General features: G+C 44.9%; 1 long non-coding RNA gene across 1 annotated transcript in view; it reads right to left on the minus strand.

Moving 5' to 3' along the window:
- Nucleotides 1–503: 503 nt before the first annotated feature.
- The window catches only part of LOC137544317 (uncharacterized), a 39106-nt gene continuing 21309 nt past the window's right edge, over nt 504–18300 (minus strand). The window contains exons 2-3 of the long non-coding RNA XR_011025816.1: nt 10864–11025; nt 504–578 (exon numbers count right to left, since the gene is read on the minus strand). This is a non-coding gene — a long non-coding RNA (uncharacterized lncRNA). The remainder of the gene's footprint in view (nt 579–10863; nt 11026–18300) is intronic.

Here is an 18300-nt window from a genome sequence, read left to right on the forward strand (position 1 = left end):
CCCTTTGTATTATAGTCCACAAGGGGAAATCAACAAGTTTACCACAAATTTACTTTTACGTTTAATTGCTTATTTCATTTTATATACTGTTCCTACTTCTGATGAAAATTCCAAAAATGTTCCTTTCTAGTACTCACCCCTCCCCCAGCCAAAAGTGTGAGTTCAGGCATTAGGCAGCGTTGGGCTTTCTTACTGGTAAACTAAAACAACGTAATATTCATCAGAATACTATGTTGATTTCATGGATTCACAAACTAGTTTTTAGAGACAGAGACAAGCTTAAACCATTACCCTATTGTGAGCAATGACGGGGGCTCCTGATTTCTGCTAACACAAGATGAGGTTTCAAGGGCACCTCCGTTATATATAACACAGAGAGTTCAAATGTAAAAACCTCAGAAGCGGCAACGTTCACAAAGCAATCATTCAAATGAGAAACAAATAGGAAGTGTAATACATTCGAGTGTCAGACATCAATTCAGCATGTCAGTTGCCTTGCATTTCTGTCTCTAGACTCAGCAGTCATCGATCCTGAGAATCACACATGCTCATAATTTCTGTAACATACTGAAGACATTCTGAAACACCAACAGAAAAGTCTGGTTAAAGCTGAGATAGGTCATAAAATATATATGACAATCAGTTTAGTTATTCTAGCTGTAAATTGAAAATATATTGAAAGCATAAAGCATTTTTCAATGTATGGCAAACTGTTAAAAATATATTTTTTGACCAGATGGGACAAGACAGATTTAGATGTTATGAAAGGTGCCTTTTTGCTATCAGTTCACTGCACAGCTGGTGTTAATGTAAGAGTGGTGAACATTTCTCTCAACAGGGAGATGTTCAGTGGGGAATTTTTTTTTTCTCCATAGATTGTGCAGATTCTGCATAATTCATTACATTGCTCCATAGGATGGTAAAATATGTGCTGAAATAACAGCTTTGGGTTACAGGTACACAGGTGCTTACACGGCCCCCTTGCGTCTTCTGTTTCTGGCTGTGGGTCCATCTGTATTTGCCGGTTATTCTACCCCTTGTCAGGGCCGGATTTGTACTCTTTACCGCCCAAGGCCAATGTCACTAGCCCCCCCCCCCTTAAATATAGGTAGCGAGATGACCCCTTCCCTCCGGTAAAGGTAGCCAGATGACCCCTCCCCCTTTCCCTCCACTATAGGTAGCCTCAATAACCCCCCCCCCTCCAGTAAACACAGTTAGCTCGCTCTACACTGCAGCAGCCATCAGTGTCACTAATTTCTCCGCTCGTCTCCAGTGCAGAAGCTTCCTCTTCCTTTCTGTCTCCAATGCTGCCCAAGTCCATAGCCGCCGGCCACAATGCAAATGTGCACAGAGAGCAAGGTGGCTGCTGCACAAGTGGCTGGCAGCAGAGTACCACAGTCAGGCGTTCGCCTGATCTCCCTGCATTGCAGCATTTCCAAGCTTGCAAATGCTTCACCAGTTTAGCCTGCTGCTTTGGTGCCCTTGCTCCTGTGGTGCCCTAGGCCATGGCCTAGGTGGCCTTGGCCTAAATCCGGCCCTGCCCCTTGTGCATCAGCATTCACACAAGGTGCATTATTTATCTGAGCACTCTCTAAAATAGTTCATGTTTCTTTTTGGCTGCTTCCGACTGTGCCAATGTAAGTACCTATTTGTTTAGATATGTAGCTTCTTCTCCTGACCATTAAATACCGTACTTAAGCAGGGTGCACACTTGTCAAATTTGCACATCTTTTCCCACATGTGAATTTGCAATCATACTTAACCAATAGCCGACCGCACACTCATACCGCGCGTCGGCAAAGTGGCAGCTGCAGGACCAGCGACGCAGTTCTGCGTCGCCGGCTGCAGGCTAATTAATCCTGTCAATTCACAGCGGGGGTCTCCGTGAATAGCCTGCGGGCCGCCGATCGTGGCTCGCAGGCTAAATGTAAACACAAGCGGAAATAATACGCTTTGGTTACATTCGTACAACGCTGCTAACAGTAGCAGCGTTGTACCAGATCAGCGATCCCCGGCCAATCAGCGGCCGGGGATCTCTGTCACATGACAGGCAGGAGCCTGTTAGAGGCTGCACAAGACAGATCCGTTCCTGTACAGCCTCGGATCTCTGGGGAAGGGAGGGAGGAGAGGGAGGGGGGAGAATTTCGCCGCGGAGGGGGGCTTTAAGGTGCCCCCCCCCCGCAACACCCAGGCAGGCAGGAGCGATCAGACCCCCCCAGCACATCATCCCCCTAGTGGGAAAAAAAGGGGGGCGATCTGGTCGCTCTGCCGGCACCCTGATCTGTGCTGGGGGCTGCACAGCCCACCCAGCACAGATCAGCTAAAACAGCGCTGGTCCTTAGGGGGGGGGGGGGGGGGTAAAGGGTGGGTCCTCAAGTGGTAAAAGCCAATGTAAGTGAATTGCATTGTTCACACTTAAATGCAAATTTCACATGTGGGGAACAATCTCCCAGCAGTGCAGCATAATTTTGAACATTGTGTACATTTTATCATTGACAATCATTAGCTACTGTGAAAAGACAAGTGTGTTTTTATGCTGATGAACAGGCATAGTGTTGGAAAAGTTGCATGTGATAAAACATATGCATTTTCAAGCAGACAAGTATGAACCCTCAGTCAGGATAATTTAAAGTGAACCTCCAGACTAAAAATCTACTCAGCAGCACTGAAAAGGCTTGGTATTTCTTTAACAGTTTACAGTATCAGAACTTGGTTTTTCTTACCCAATCCTCATTTTTAGCTGCACAGAAGCTAAGCTCCGCCCCCTCAAAGAAATCTGCCCGGGCACATTTCCCCTGATGCTGAGCAAAGTATGATGGGATTTCTGATGTTGTTGTTCTTGTTGCCTAGCAGCTGGGAGGGTTGATCAGGACACAGGACAGTTGGAACTGTGTCTCATGCTCTGCTCCCTTTCACCTCCTTTCAAACAAAAATATGGCTACCCCCATGAAATTACAAATATTTTCCTGTTCTTAAAACAGGGTGGGTAAGAGATATTACCTATCTATTTTAATTAACTTAACTAATGTAAGGTAATGACAGTGTGTTTGTTTAGGCTGAAGTTCCCCTTTAAGAGTCAGAGCATGTAAGCTTTAACCACTTGAGGACCGTGGGCTTTACCCCCCTTAAGGACCAGGCACTTTTTTTCCATTCAGACCACTGCAGCTTTCACGGTTTATTGCTCGCTCAATTAACCTACCACCTAAATGAATTTTGGCTCCTTTTCTTGTCACTAATAAAGCTTTCTTTTGGTGCTATTTGATTGGTGCTGCAATTTTTACTTTTTATTATATTCATCAAAAAAGACATGAATTTTGGCAAAAAAAATGATTTTTTTTAACTTTCTGTGCTGACATTTTTCAAATAAAGTAAAATTTCTGTATACATGCAGCGTGAAAAATGTGGACAAACATGTTTTTGATAAAAAAAACAAAAACCATTCAGCCTATATTTATTGGTTTGGGTAAAAGTTATAGCGTTTACAAACTATGGTGCAAAAAGTGAATTTTCCCATTTTCCAGCATCTCTGCCTTTTCTGACTACCCATGCTGGGTGGGAGAAATATCTCTATAAATGACAATTGTTTGATTTTTTTACACACAATTGTCCGTTTACAGAGAGATTTCTCCCACTCAGCATGGGTATGTGTAAAAATACACCCCAAAACACATTATACTACTTCTCCTGAGTACGGTGATACCACATGTGTGGCACTTTTTTGCACCCTAACTGCACTAAGAGTCCCAACGTCCAATGAGTACCTTTAGGATTTCAGGTCATTTTTGTTTCAAGACTACTCCTCACGGTTTAGGGCCCCTAAAATGCCAAGGCAGTATAGAAACCCTACTAATGACCCCATTTTAGAAAGAAGACACCCCAAGGTATTCCGTTAGGAGTATGGTGAGTTCATAGAAGATTTTATTTTTTTTGTCACAAGTTAGCGGAAATTGATTTTAATTGTTTTTTTTTCACAAAGTGTCATTTTCCGCTAACTTGTGACAAAAAATAAAATCTTCTATGAACTCACCATACTTCTAACGGAATACCTTTGGGTGTCTTCTTTCTAGAATGGAGTCATTTGTGGGGTTCCTATACTGCCCTGGCATTTTAGGGGCCCTAAACCGTGAGGAGTAGTCTTGAAACAAAAATGACTGTGAAATCCTAAAGGTACTCATTGGACTTTGGGCCCCTTAGCGTACTTAGGGTGTAAAAAAGTGCCACACATGTGGTACCGCCATACTCAGGAGAAGTAGTATAATGTGTTTTGGGGTGTATTTTTACACATACCCATGCTGGGTGGGAGAAATATCTCTGTAAATAACAATTGTTTGATTTTTGTTTTACACACAATTGTCCATTTACAGAGAGATTTCTCCCACCCAGCATGGGTATGTATAAAAATACACCCCAAAACACATTATACTACTTTTCCTGAGTACGGCGGTACCACATGTGTGACACTTTTTTGCAGCCTAGGTGTGCTAAGGGGCCCAACGTCGTATTCACAGGTCATTTTGAGGCATTTGTTTTCTAGACTACTCCTCACGGTTTAGAGCCCCTAAAATGCCAGGGCAGTATAGGAACCCTACAAGTGACCCCATTTTACAAAGAAGACACCCCAAGGTATTCCGTTAGGTGTATGGCGAGTTCATAGAAGATTTTATTTTTTGTCACAAGTTAGTGAAAAATGACACTTTGTGGAAAAAAAACAATAAAAATCAATTTCCGCTAACTTTTGACAAAAAATAAAATCTTCTATGAACTTGTCATACACCTAACAGAATACCTTGGGGTGTCTTTTTTTCTAAAATGGGGTCACTTGTGGGGTTCCTATACCGCCCTGGCATTCTACGGGCCCAAAACCGTGAGTAGTCTGGAAACCAAATGTCTCAAAATGACTGTTCAGGGGTATAGGCATCTGCAAATTTTGATGACAGGTGGTCTATGAGGGGGCGAATTTTGTGGAACCGGTCATAAGCAGAGTGGCCTTTTAGATGACAAGTTGTATTGGGCCTGATCTGATGGATAGGAGTGCTAGGGGGGTGACAGGAGGTGATTGATGGGTGTCTCAGGGGGTGGTTAGAGGGGAAAATAGATGCAATCAATGCACTGGGGAGGTGATCGGAAGGGGGTCTGAGGGGGATCTGAGGGTTTGGCCGAGTGATCAGGAGCCCACACGGGGCAAATTAGGGCCTGATCTGATGGGTAGGTGTGCTAGGGGGTGACAGGAGGTGATTGATGGGTGTCTCAAGGTGTGATTAGAGGGGGGAATAGATGCAAGCAATGCACTGGCGAGGTGATCAGGGCTGGGGTCTGAGGGCGTTCTGAGGGTGTGGGCGGGTGATTGAGTGCCCTAGGGGCAGATAGGGGTCTGATAGGTAGCAGTGACAGGGGGTTATTGATGGGTAATTAGTGGGGGTAGAGAACAAATGTAAACACTGCACTTGGGAGGTGATCGGACGTCGGATCTGCGGGCGATCTATTGGTGTGGGTGGGTGATCAGATTGCCCGCAAGGGGCAGGTTAGGGGCTGATTGATGGGTGGCAGTGACAGGGGGTGATTGATGGGTGATTGATGGGTGATTGACAGGTGATTGATAGGTGATTGACAGGTGATTGACAGGTGATCAGGGGGATAGATGCATACAGTACACAGGGGGGGGGGGTCTGGGAGGGGGGTCTGGGGAGAATCTGAGGGGTGGGGGTGATCAGGAGGGAGCAGGGGGCAGTTTAGAGAATAAAAAAAAATAGCGTTGACAGATAGTGACAGGGAGTGATTGATGGGTGATTAGGAGGGTGATTGGGTGCAAACAGTGGTCTGGGGGTTGGGCAGGGGGGGTCTGAGGGGTGCTGTGGGTGATCAGGGGGCAGGGGGGGGGAAATAAGTGTGCTTGGGTGCAGACTAGGGTGGCTGCAGCCTGCCCTGGTGGTCCCTCAGACACTGGGACCACCAGGGCAGGAGGCAGCCTGTATAATACACTTTGTATACATTACAAAGTGTATTATACACTTTGTATGCGGCGATCCGGGTGCTAGTAACCCGCCGGCGCTTCCGAACGGCCGGCGGGTTACAGCGCGAGGTGGGCGGAGCCAGTCCCCGGCGGCCGATCACGTCACGAATGACGCGATCGAGCCGCCCATGCCCCTACAAGGACCGCCGCCTCTGTGCATGCGGCGGTCCTTGCGGGGTCCACTTCCCGGCCGCCTCTGTGCCTTGGGCGGTCGGGAAGTGGTTAAATGGATAGAGAGAATTTAGAGTTGAAACTCACCAGGTTGACAACCAGTTTGATATATAATCTTTGGTGTCACACATCACCTTAATACCCAAGTGAGACAAGGATCCAACTCTTTGCTAGATATAGGCCAATCTAACTCCTATTCTGTGATGTTAAATCACTCACCAAAGTGATGGCACCTATGCTAATAGATACAAAGTGTGTTTTGTACTCAGTAAATTCACACCTTTATGGTTCCCCCTTCAGAACTGGTCCTACTCTACCTATGCCTGTCAGCATGCAAAACACGTACACTCAGAATACACAAAAAGCTAGAAAACTGACAGCAAAAAAAGCAAATGAAAATTCTCTAAATAAAGGATCTTAGATTCCAGAAGTTTGCAGTATCTTTTATACTGGTCCAGTTCACCCTTTTATGGTTCCCTTCACAGAACTAGTCTCTATTCAGCCTACACCAGTCAGCATGCAAGTGAACCTGAGTTTCGAGCTGAAGGCAATTTTGATTCTTAACCTTTAAAACAAAGTTAACAGGAAGGAAGACAGTATTATTAGTTTTGTTCTAAGATTAGACCTGAGGTCTGAACAGGCCCAAGCATGACATTGTACTGAGCCCTGCAAAGACCCTTTTTCAAAAGGTTGGATTAAATATGAACTTTTTAAATATGAACTTTTTATTGTGGAAGTCTAATCAGAGGTGGCCTTAGAGTACGCGCTGCCTGGGGCAAGTGTCATATGCGGGGCCTAGAGACATGTGCTGTGGATACACACACACACACACACACACACACACACACACACACACACACACACACACACACACACACACACACACGCTGTGCAAGCACACACTCTGTATAGGTTAGATAGGTAGGTGCCTCCAGTATAGGTTAGAAAAGTAGGTGCCCCGCAGTATAGATTAGATAGGTAGGTGCCCTGCAGTATAGATTAGATAGGTAGGTGCCCTGCAGTATAGATTAGATAGGTAGGTGCCCTGCAGTATAGATTAGATAGATGCCTGCAGTATAGGTTAGATAGGTAGGTGCCCTGCAGTATAGATTAGATAGGTAGGTAGGTGCCCTGCAGTATAGATTAGACAGGTAGGTGCCCTGCAGTACAGATTAGATAGGTAGGTAGGTACCCTGCAGTATAGATTAGATAGGAGCCTGCAGTATAGATTAGTTAGGTAGGTACCCCACAGTATATATTAGATAGGTGCCTGCAGTGTAGATTAGATAGATAGGTAGGTGCCCTGCAGTACAGATTAGATAGGTGTCTGCAGTATAAATTAGATAGATAGGTGCCAGCCTGCAGTATAGATTAGATAGGCAGGTGGCTGCAGTATAGATTAGATAGGTAGGTGCCTGCAGTATAGATTAGATAGGAAGGTGCCTGCAGTATAGATTAGATAGGTAGGTGCCAGCCTGCAGTATAGATTAGATAGGTAGGTGCCAGCCTGCAGTATAGATTAGATAGGAAGGTGCCTGCAGTATAGATTAGATAGGTAGGTGCCAGCCTGCAGTATAGATTAGATAGGTAGGTGCCAGCCTGCAGTATAGATTAGATAGGTGCCTGCAGTATAGATTAAATACTGTAGGTAGGTGCCCTGCAGTACAGATTAGATAGGTGCCTGCAGTATAAATTAGATAGATAGGTGCCAGCCTGCAGTATAGATTAGATAGGTGCCTGCAGTATAGATTAGATAGGTGTCTGCAGTATAGATTAGATAGGTAGGTGCCCCGCAGTTCAGGTTAGATATGAAGGTGGCTGCAGCCTGCAGCGGTAGGGAGAGTAGTTAAAACTCATGTGTCTTTCTCCGATCCTCACAGCTACCATCTATTTCCTCTTCCAGCATCTGTGTATTGGTCACCACAGGGGGCGCTGTTACCAATACACAGATGCTGGGAGATGCTTCAGGAGTGGGGCCTGGGGCGATTGCCCCACTTGCCACCCCCAAAGGTGAGTCTAATCATATGTGGAAAGCAACTACCAGATTGATAACAGTAACTACAGTATCTTTTAGGTCTTACCTTTCAAAATAAAGAATGTAGTCTCTAGAACTGATCAGAGATGGATGACCTTTCTTTAAAGGTCTGATATGCTGCTGTTTTCTGAAGGTTATTTAGTTGTTATTGTCTCTAAAAGTAGTTGACACAGTGCTCCTCTACTGTTATGCTACAGAATGAGTGTTTTAAAAGGGTAATGATTTCAATGGACAAAATATTTCAAACAGGGCTGATTCACAAAACTACTCATGATTTATGTACCCTTACTGATTTCTCATCTTACCCATAAAACACTTTTTAAAGAGAATGAGGTCAGAAATGGAGAATGGGAAAGGAGAAGGAAATTACTAAAGGGTAGACAGGCGATGGGGGTGGTTTGAATTTTGGAAATTGGAAAGGGAAAACTGAAGAGAAAAAGACAAATGGGGTGGAAGGAAAAGGATGAAAAAAAGGGGGAAGGGCAGAAAAAACAATGAGATTGCCAAGTTTAGAGCACCAACGAGGGCAGAAGGAACTGGGAATTGGCTATATGTATACAGTGGGTTGCAAAAGTATTCAGCCCCCTTGACATTTTCCACAATTTGTCACATTACTGCCACAAACATGCATCAATTTTATTGGAATTCCACGTGAAAGACCAATACAAAGTGGTGTACACGTGAGAAGTGGATCGAAAATCATACATGATTCCAAACATTTTTTACAAATAAATAACTGCAAAGTGGTGTGTGTGTAATTATTCGGCCCCCTGAGTCAATACTTTGTAGAACCACCTTTTGCTGCAATTACAGCTGCCAGTCTTTTAGGGTATGTCTCTACCAGCTTTGCACATCTAGAGACTGAAATCCTTGCCCATTCTTCTTTGCAAAACAGGTCCAGTTCAGTCAGATTAGATTTGTGAACAGCAGTTTTCAGATCTTGCCACGGATTCTCGATTGGATTTAGATCTGGACTTTGACTGGGCCATTCTAACACATAGATATGTTTTGTTTTAAACCATTCCATTGTTGCCCTGGCTTTATGTTTAGGGTCATTGTCCTGCTGGAAGGTGAACCTCCGCCCCAGTCTCAAGTCTTTTGCAGTCTCCAAGAAGTTTTCTTCCAAGTTTGCCCTGTATTTAGCTCCATCCATCTTCCCATCAACTCTGACCAGCTTCCCTGTCCCTGCTGAAGAGATGCACCCCCCGAGCATAATGCTGCCACCACCATATTTGACAGTGGGGATGGTGTGTTCAGAGTGATGTGCAGTGTTAGTTTTCTGCCACACATAGCGTTTTGCATTTTGGCCAAAAAGTTCCATTTTGGTCTCATCTGACCAGAGCACCTTCTTCCACATGGTTGCTGTGTCCCCCACAGGTTTGTGGCAAACTACAAATGGGACTTCTTATGCTTTCTGTTAACAATGCCTTTCTTCTTGCCACTCTTCCATAAAGGCCAACTTTGTACAGTGCATGACTAATAGTTGTCCTATGGACAGAGTCTCCCACCTGAGCTGTAGATCTCTGCAGCTCGTCCAGAGTCACCATGGGCCTCTTGACTGCATTTCTGATCAGCGCACTCCATGTTCGGCCTGTGAGTTTAGGTGGATGGCCTTGTCTTGGTAGGTTTACAGTTGTGCCATACTCCTTCCATTTCTGAATGATCGCTTGAACAGTGCTCCTTGGGATGTTCAAGGCTTTGGAAATCTTTTTGTAACCTAAGCCTGCTTTAACATTCTCAATAACTTGATCCCTGACCTGTCTTGTGTGTTCTTTGGACTTCACGGTGTTGTTGCTCCCAATATTCTCTTAGACAACCTCTGAGGCCCTCACAGAGCAGCTGTATTTGTACTGACATTAGATTACACACAGGTGCACTCTATTTAGTCATTAGCACTCATCAGGCAATGTCTATAGGCAACTGACTGCACTCAGATCAAATTAGGCCGAATAATTATGCACACACCACTTTGCAGTTATTTATTTGTAAAAAAAATGTTTGGAATCATGTATGATTTTCGTTCCACTTCTCATGTGTACACCACTTTGTGTTGGTCTTTCATGTGGAATTCCAATAAAATTGATTCATGTTTGTGGCAGTAATATGACAAAATGTGGAAAACTTCAAGGGGGCCGAATACTTTTGCAACCCACTGTATATTAAGTCCAAGTAAACACCTTCAGCCTAACTGCTTTAGTCATCCTTTTCCATGTTTGTTGAGCATGTACATACCAACCTGTACTTTCTTTTAGTTCTTCAAGATCATTAAAGTTATGATGCCAAACTAAATGGGGAATGGGGGTGGGGGAACATACATGAGAAAACATGGAAGAAAACAAAATGATATAAGGCTTAATAAAAATGTCTATATTCTCATTGCTTATATAAAACTATTCCAGGCCCTCTATAATAGCTGTCCAATTTACCTCTGGAGGACTATATCTGTTCACCACCATCTGGAGTAATATATAAATATATAAATCAAATTTTCATTGTATAATCCTCCCCCTGTGCCAAGGTATGCAGCATTCTTTACAAATCTGAAAACATCTGTGTAATAAAACATCGATGAACATGCAATTCTGAACACATACAGATTAGTAGTATACAATACAATAAACCCCTTGTATAGTTTCATTCTTTTCACCTGTAATCAATTTTGTCCATGAACTTTCCTCCGATTGTGGTAACCTTACAAAAAAAATTGTGAACATTGTGTTTAATCCGGGGGACTCTCAAAAAACGGATGAACCTGGCTTCTGTCTGTTGGAGTCTCTTCTCAATGTTATTCCTTCAAAGTCTGTGTAGCCTATCAAATAAGAAATGCAGGTGACCTATCCAATATAATGTTTGATTACATTTTTTTGATAGCATACAGTTGTTTATACTTTTTACCACCTCGGCTTTTCATCTTGCCCACATATTGTCCTCCATATAGACATACTGGGAAGTAGATTGCATTACTTCTGCCATTATTCACATAGTGTTTTGTAATAGTAGCTGCTACCTGCTGTGACTGTAACTTTACTATGTCACATCATATCCCTACAGAATCTACATTTATCTCTCTATAGTATAGTGGTCCTCAAAATAAGGCCCGCAGGCCGAATGTGGCCCCTGAGGCTTTTTTACCGGCCCCTAATACACAAAATGTATTACTTGTTGACGCGGTCAGCTACATCTTTAAATATTGGTGGTCCGCATATAGAATAGCAGTGCTGGCACCATCCATCCTCATGGAAGCCAGAAAGCAGTAATTCGCTGGTTTCCAATCGAATTCCACATCAGGTGACACTGCTCTCCAATTGGACTGCAGGTTGTCACCTGGGTATGCTTCACTTTCTGGCCCGCCTAGACTTCTACATGATTTTATGTATACTCCGGCCCCCCAGCAGTCTGAAGTATGTTGACCCGGCCCTCGACCCAAAACGTTTGGGGACCCACAGCCACCTCTGTAATGTAATTACTTTTTTGTATTTTGTTCTATGATATGCCATTTTACAAGCTTAGTTGCTCTAACCTAGTCATCCTTCCTCTACTATTATGCTATCCCCCCTTTATCCATGGGAACAGGTCAATATTTATGTACTTCTGCCACAATGAATGATGGCACAGGCATAAAGACAACTGAGGATCTTTAAAAATGTTTGCTCTAACCCAAACACAGGTAAGGTTGATGTAGGATGGGGCAAGTGATGTCCCCATGGCTGCACTCTGCACCTGGTGATCAGGCGCGTAGCAATAGGGGTTGCAGAGGTAGCGACCGCATCGGGGCCCTTGGGCCAGAGGGGCCCCGAAGGGCCCTCCCTCAACTACAGTATTAGCTCTCTATTGGTCCTGTGCTAATAATAATCACTTCTATAGATACTTTGAATAGTGGTAATCCGTAACAAACTGTTTCCCATCCTTTTCTTGCACCTCTGACACTGTAGTTACCCTTGGCAGGTTTTGGTGCGCCGTATCAATTGTTATGTATAGAGTGCTTGGGGGGGGGGCCCATTGTAAAACTTGCATTGGGGCCCAGTGCTCCTTAGTAGTGTTGGGCGAACACCTAGATGTTCGGGTTCGCGAACGTTCGCCGAACATCGCCGCGATGTTCGGGTGTTCGCGCCGAACTCCGAACATAATGGAAGTCAATGGGGACCCGAACTTTCGTGCTCTGTAAAGCTTCCTTACATGCTACATACCCCAAATTAGCAGGGTATGTGCACCTTGGGAGTGGGTACAAGAGGAAAAAAAATATTTGAAAAAGAGCTTATAGTTTTTGAGAAAATTGATTGTAAAGTTTCAAAGGAAAAACTGTCTTTTAAATGTGGAAAATGTCATGTTTCTTTGCACAGGTAACATGCTTTTTTTCGCCATGCAGTCATAAATGTAATACAGAGAAGAGATTCCAGGAAAAGGGACCGGTAACACTAACCCAGCACCAGCAGCAGCACACGTGATGGAACAGGAGGAGGAGGCGCAGGAGGAGAAGGCCACGCTTTTTGAGACACAACAACCCAGGCCTTGCATGAGGACAAGAAGCGTGCGGATAGCATGCTTTGTACCGCCATGCAGTCATAAATGTAATAAAGATAAGTGGTTCAATAAACAGGGACCACGCTGCAACGCTAACCCAGCAGCAGAAGACGTGATGGAACTGGAGGAGGCGCAGGAGGAGAAGGCCACGCTTTGTGAGACACAACAACACAGGCCTTGCATGAGGACAAGAAGCGTGCGGATAGCATGCTTTGTACCGCCATGCAGTCATAAATGTAATAAAGATAAGTGGTTCAATAAACAGGGACCACGCGGCAACGCTAACCCAGCAGCAGCAGACGTGATGGAACAGGAGGAGGCGCAGGAGGAGAAGGCCACGCTTTCAGGCGCAACTCAGGCCTTGCATGAGGACAAAAAAATGCGTGCGCAAAGCAATGCAATGAGTAGTTTTCAGGACACAATGGGCTATTCGGAGGAGCTATTCCCACCCCCACAATCTTCTACCTGTGAAAGGTCAATGGAACAGCCACAAATGTTGTGCCCGGATTCACAACCTTTTTCTGTGGAAAATACACCTCGCACTGAAATGCAAGGCGAGGCCGAGGATGAACATGACGTCAACAACTCAACATGACGCAAAATGGGGGCGGAACAGAAAGCTGCTTTCAATGTTTTGAAGGCCTTAATTGCCTCCGGTGGCCAGTTAGATGCATCATTCATCACACCCAAATCCCAGAGCAATGTGTGCAGGAATTTGAATCGCAGGAGGTGTACCGAGATCATCTGGACAAGTGACCAAGTGACCAAGTGACCAAGTGACAAGTGACCAAGTGACAAGTGACAAAGTGAAAAGTGACCAGTGACAAAGTGACAAAGTGACAAAGTGACTGACAAAGTGACAAAATGACAAAGTGACAAAATGACAAAGTGACAAGTGACAAAGTGACAAGTGACAAGTGACAAAGTGACAAGTGACAAAGTGACAAAGTAACAAAGTGACAAGTGACAAAATGACAAAGTGACAAGTGACAAAGTGACAAGTGACAAGTGACAAGTGACAAAGTGACAAGTGACAAAGTGACAAAGTGACAAAGTGACAAAGTGACCAGTGACAAAGTGACAAGTGAGAGGTTGTTCTGGGGAGCTCTACTCCACTGCACACAGTCACATATGAGGAGAGGTCTCGTCGGGACTGCTGATCCTCCTCAGCTTGGTCAAAGCCTTGAGGGTTCCTGAAGATCCTCTGCTTGGAGTTCGCCGGGGTTCAGCTTGGTGTCGGGGTCGGCGGCGTCCTCCTCACTCCAACGTGGCAGATCTTCTGTTGAAGGAAAAAACAAACAAACATTTTTAATTGTCCAGTACCGCTTCTGAAGGACTCACCAAGAGATGCAGGAGCGCTTCAATCTAGCGCACCATCGCTCGCTGGGTGATGTCCCTCCCTACGCGCTGGAATTCTACTCTGCACATGCTAGCACGCTTTTGCGCAGTGCCGAGGCGCATTCCAGCAGCTAGCTACCAAGCTTCTGTGGATCTGATTGGGCCACCATGTTGGATCTCTGCCAAGTCCTCCAAAATTTTGAGCAATCCACGTTGCTTGTGACTGAGCAGTGACAACTCTACAGTCAGCATTACAATACCACTGTTGTGTTTACTGAAGAAATCAATGTTGAAGATGGAAACCGCTGGCATGATGCAAGTGGGGGAATCTGAAGATGAAAACGATCAGCGTGATGATACCAACATCAGGCAACCTGCCTCAGGAAACGCTGGTCCCAGCTATGACAAAGAACAGGACGAGGAACAGCTGGAGTTGGAGCAGGAATTGGATGCCCCCACTGCCGAGGGACAGAGCGGTGCACGTTGGACTTCCACAATTTATCGGGAATGGACAGCAGAAGAGGAAGAAAGTGATGCTGGTGACGAATATGGTGCATCACAACAATCCCAACGCTCACAAGAACATGAAGACAGAGGAGTCTGGCAGGATTCTCTGGCACACATGGCTCAATTCATGCTAGACTGCATTGAACGCGGCCCGTGTATTATTCACTATTCATTATTATTCATTATTCTGGACAACACCAATTACTGGGTTTATACCCAGTTTATACAAACACAATGTTAAAAAACTGATTGAAGAAAGTGTCAGACAGGTCAAAAATGGAACAATTCCAGCAGGCCCTTGAGGATGGAGACTTTAGAGAGGAGATTGACATCCTCCTCCTTCTCTAGCCAGTTGTACGCCGACAGACTGACTTCAGCAAACCCAGGAGGACCAGGAGGGCAGCAAAGAACACAAGCTGCTGCTAGTGCCCAAAAGGGAATGGTATTGGCAGTGTCCTTGGAGTGGGAACATTTTCTGACACCCATGCAGCAGCCCACAGAACAGCAATCGGGCAGTTCCACGTCCTCCAACACCAATCGCCTGGAGAAGATGGTCAAGGTCTACATGTCAGATGGCGTAGCTGTGTTGAACAATCCATCTGCAGACAGACGGTGAGTGTGACAGCACAGAAGGACCATGGCAACTCCCTCATAGTACCACAGTTTGATAGTGCTGCCCAAAAAATTATATGGATCTGTGGACCCGGGCAGTACTGGGAAGTGGGGACGCAGATTTTAGTACCTAAACACATGATACAACATGTTTTCCGGGGTCGGACTCTGAGGCACATACAGATGGTCCCGATCATCATCCTCATCATACAACTCTTCTCCTGAGTCTGACCCACCCACCACCTCTGCCACCCCAACATCCCCAGACACAGACCCCTCATCGTCCTCAACATTAACTTGGAATGCTGGCCTGAGCCAGACCTCCTCCTCCACATCAGGCCCCATCATCTCCTCAATGGCAGCCCTCATTAATCGCTCTGGCGACGGACCGATGGACACAACGTTCTCCTCCGGGGAGGGCTGCTGCTGACCACTGGCTGCTGGGGTGGATGTTATAGCTTGCGTGGGGCGTTGGCTGTTGCTGTTGTTGGGAGTGCTGCTCACAGCGGAGGTCTCTGAGGAACTCATGGTGAGCTCATATAGTGGTTGGCGGTGAGTGGAGTATTACTGATCCCAGCAATATACACACTGACTGGCAGAGTACGCAATGCTATATAGTGTGGCTGAGCGGTGTACACAGAGTGGCAGTAAACACAATGCTATATAGTCTGGCTGAGCGGTGTACACAGAGTGGCAGTACACACAATGCTATATAGTCTGGCTGAGCGGTGTACACAGAGTGGCAGTACACACAATGCTATATAGTCTGGCTGAGCGGTGTACACAGAGTGGCAGTAAACAATGCTATATAGTGTGGCTGAGCCGTGTACACAGAGTGGCAGTAAACAATGCTATATAGTCTGGCTGAGCGGTGTACACAGAGTGGCAGTACACACAATGCTATATAGTCTGGCTGAGTGGTGTACACAGAGTGGCAGTAAACAATGCTATATAGTGTGGCTGAGCCGTGTACACAGAGTGGCAGTAAACAATGCTATATAGTCCGGCTGAGCCGTGTACACAGAGTGGCAGTAAACAATGCTATATAGTGTGGCTGAGCAGTGGTGCTCAAATACCCCTTTTCAAAATTCGAGTTTGGTCGAATTCGAATAGTAAATTATTCGAGGTCAGTCGAATATTCGAGTCGAATAAATTTTACTATTCGATTCGACCTCGGACTTCGAGCTCACTATTCGAGTCGGTATTCGAGCTCATTATTCGAGCTGACTATTCGAATTGGCCTTAAATAGCTTCCTACACTTGTTTTGAGGGTGAATGATGCAAGAAACATCTTTTTTTCCAAGTAACAACAGCAAGTGATTATGTGGGGATGTTCCTTTAAAAAAAAAAAGGTGAAAAGTGAAGTTGTGTCCAGAATTTTGTTCAGTACTGTATATACTTCTTCTTCTTCTTCTTCTTCTTTATCTTCTATATCTTCTTCTTCTATATCTTCTTCTTCTATATCTTCTTCTTCTATATCTTCTTCTTCTTCTTTTATATTGTCTTCTTCTTCTTCTTCATCTTCTTCATCTTCTTCATCATCATCTTCTTCTTCTTCATCTTCTTTTTCTTCATCTTCTTCATCTTCTTCTTCTTCATCTTCTTCATCTTCTTCTTCATCTTCTTCTTCATCTTCTTCATCTTCTTCTTCATCTTCTTCATCTTCTTCTTTTTCATCTTCTTCTTCTACTCCTTCTTCATCTTCTTCTTCATCATCTTCTTCTTCTTCATCTTCTTCATCTTCTTCTTCATCTTCTTCATCTTCTTCTTCATCTTCTTCATCTTCTTCTTCATCTTCTTCATCTTCTTCTTCTTCATCTTCTTCTTCTTCTCCTTCTTCTTCTTCTTCTTCTTCTTCTTCTTCTTCTTCTTCTTCATCTTCTTCTTCTTCATCTTCTTCATCTTCTTCTATATCGTCTTCTTCTTCACTTATTTCTCTTTTCAATTTTTTTTTTTAAAGAAATGCAGCTATTTTTGAGCGTAACAAATAGCTGGTGGCGCACGCATGTTGGAAGCGCCATTGTATGTGCTCCCTGGCAGTGGAAACACACAGACAGCAGGAGGTAAATTCAGCAGCAGGAGGAGGAGGATGAGTGTGTGGCAGCAGGCAGTCAATGAGGCAGGCAGCGTGACATAATAGCCCTGGTACCTAGCGGTGATACCAGGGCTGTAAATAAACACAGCAGGCAGGAGGTCCCAGACAGCGGTCGTGCAGCCCACATTGTGTCCAATACACAACTGGGACAACACAGTTTTCAACCCGGGCACCTCAGAAAAATTAAACCTTTTTTTTTGTAATGGTTTTGTAGTTTTGGTTTTACAACCAATTACACAGATATAGCTATTTTTTGACGTAATAGCTGGTGGCAGAGTGGCAGCAGAAGGTAAATCTGTGTACCCTGGCGTTGGGAAACACAGACAGACAGCAGCAGCAGGAGGAATGGAGGAGTAATTATGTGAGCAGCTATTGTTTGACGTAATAGCTGGTGGCAGAGTGGCAGCAGAAGCTAATTCTGTGTACCCTGGCAGTGGGAAACACAGACAGACAGCAGCATCAGCAGGAGGAATGGAGGAGTAGTGTGAGTGTGGCAGCAGGTAGGCAGCGTGACTTAATAGCCCTGGTACCTAGCGGTGATACCAGGCCGTAAATGAACACAACAGGAGGTCCCAGACAGCGGTCGTGCAGCCCACATCGTGTCCAATACACAACTGGGACAACACAGTTTTCAACCCGGGCACCTCAGAAAAATTAAACCTTTTTTTTTGTAATGGTTTTGTAGTTTTGGTTTTACAACCAATTACACAGATATAGCTATTTTTTGACGTAATAGCTGGTGGCAGAGTGGCAGCAGAAGGTAAATCTGTGTACCCTGGCGTTGGGAAACACAGACAGACAGCAGCAGCAGGAGGAATGGAGGAGTAATTATGTGAGCAGCTATTGTTTGACGTAATAGCTGGTGGCAGAGTGGCAGCAGAAGCTAATTCTGTGTACCCTGGCAGTGGGAAACACAGACAGACAGCAGCATCAGCAGGAGGAATGGAGGAGTAGTGTGAGTGTGGCAGCAGGTAGGCAGCATGACATAATAGCCCTGGTACCTAGCGGTGA

This window comes from Hyperolius riggenbachi, chromosome 2 (genome assembly GCF_040937935.1).
Source record: "Hyperolius riggenbachi isolate aHypRig1 chromosome 2, aHypRig1.pri, whole genome shotgun sequence".
Classification (NCBI taxonomy): Eukaryota; Metazoa; Chordata; class Amphibia; order Anura; family Hyperoliidae; genus Hyperolius; species Hyperolius riggenbachi.